Source organism: Cebus imitator, unplaced genomic scaffold, assembly GCF_001604975.1.
Source record: "Cebus imitator isolate Cc_AM_T3 unplaced genomic scaffold, Cebus_imitator-1.0 Scaffold234, whole genome shotgun sequence".
NCBI lineage: Eukaryota > Metazoa > Chordata > Mammalia > Primates > Cebidae > Cebus > Cebus imitator.
Window position 1 is genome coordinate 2,639,574 of NW_016107549.1, and position 1,977 is coordinate 2,641,550.

Genomic DNA, 1,977 nt, shown 5'->3' on the forward strand with positions numbered 1-1,977 from the left:
AAAAAAAAAAAAAAAAAAAAAAAAAAAAAAAAAAATCATGGAACCTTAAATAAAAATAAAAAAGGACAATGTACTGTGAAGTTACAAAATTATCCTGAAATAACCAAACAAATAGCCAAACAATTCTAAACAAAACAAAGAAAATTTAGCAATCTTAATCAAGAAAATATCTTTGGCAAGAAGATAGATGAATACGTCCATGGATCAGAATAAATGTTCCAGTAACATTTCTACACATATGTGGTCCAGTAGCTTTTATCAAAGTGAACAATTCAGTCAAAAATTCTATCTTTTCAACAAATAATGCTAAAAACTAGAATAATGCATATGCAAAAAATAAAGACTGTAGATCTATGTCTTTTGCTGTATACAAATATTAACTCAAAATGGATCACAAAACTGAATGTATCATCTGAACTGTAAAATGTAAAGAAAACATGGGTGAAATGATTTGACCTTGGGTTACATTACAATTGCATATATATGACAAAGATGCACAATCCATTAAAAATTGAGAAATTAAACTTCATTAAAATAAAAATTTGCTTTGTGAAGGACACTGCTAAGAATTTTTTTTTTTTTTTTTTGAGACAGATTCTCACTCTGTCACCTAGCTGGAGTGCAGTGGCATGATCTCAGATCATTGCAACCTCTACCTCCCAGGTTCAAGCGATTCTCCCACCTCAGCCTCCCGAGTAGCTGGGACTGCAGGCACACACCACTATGCCTGGCTAATTTTTGTATTTTTAGTAGAGATGGGGTTTCATCATATTGGCCAGGCTGGTCTTCAACTCCTGACCTCAAGTGATCTGCCCGCCTTGGCCTCCCAAAGTACTAGGATTATAGGCGTGAGTCTGCTAACTATTTTTAAAAAATAGCCACAGATGGGAGAAAATACTTACAAATCATAATCAGATGCAGCAATTATATCCAGAATATATAAAGAACTCTTAAAAACTAACCATCTGAAAATAATCAATGTCATTAATACTTGACAATAGAATATTTTTCAGTGACAAATAAGAACATAAAATATCATTCACCATCATTATCCATTAAGTAAATGCAAATTTAAGCCACAATTCTAATACCACTACACATAATTGGGAGTCTAATAAAATTGGCTGTATCAAATGTTGGTGAAAATACAAAGCAATTGGAACTCACATCATGTTGGTGGGAATGCAAAATGGAACAGCCACTGGAAAACAGTTTGGAAATTTCCTAAGAAGCTAAACATATACCTGTCACAACACCCAGCCATTTTACTCCTAAAATCTTCTAGGCAAAATAAAAATCTTCTAGAGAAATATCATGTTTGCCAGCCACAGTGGCTCACATCTGTAATCTCAGAACTTTGGGAGGCCGAGGCGGGCAGATCACCTGAGGTCAGGAGTTCAAGACCAGCCTGACCAACATGGTGAAACCCTGTTTCGACTAAAAATACAAAAACTTATCCAGGCGTGCTGGCAGGTGCCTGTAATCCCAGCTACTGGGGAGGCTGAGGCAGGAGAATCTCTTGAACCTGGGAGGCAGAGGTTACAGTGAGCCGAGATTATGCCATTGCACTACAGCGTGGGCAACAAGAGCAAAACTCCATCCACCATCAAAAAAAATATATATATATATTATATGTTCTTACAAACACTGCAATACTGGTATGTGAATTCTTATGTTTAAAACTGGTATGTTCTTAATTAAAACTGGTATTTTTGTTTTGTTTTTTGTTTTGTTTTTTCTTTTGAGACGGAGTTTCGCTCTTGTTACCCAGGCTGGAGTGCAATGGCACGATCTCGGCTCACCGCAACCCCCGCCTCCTGGGTTCAGGCAATTCTCCTGCCTCAGCCTCCTGAGTAGCTAGGATTACAGGCACGCGCCATCATGCCCAGCTAATTTTTGTTTTGTATTTTCAGTAGAGACAGGGTTTCACCATGTTGACCAGGATGGTCTCGATCGCTTGACCTCGCGATCCACCCG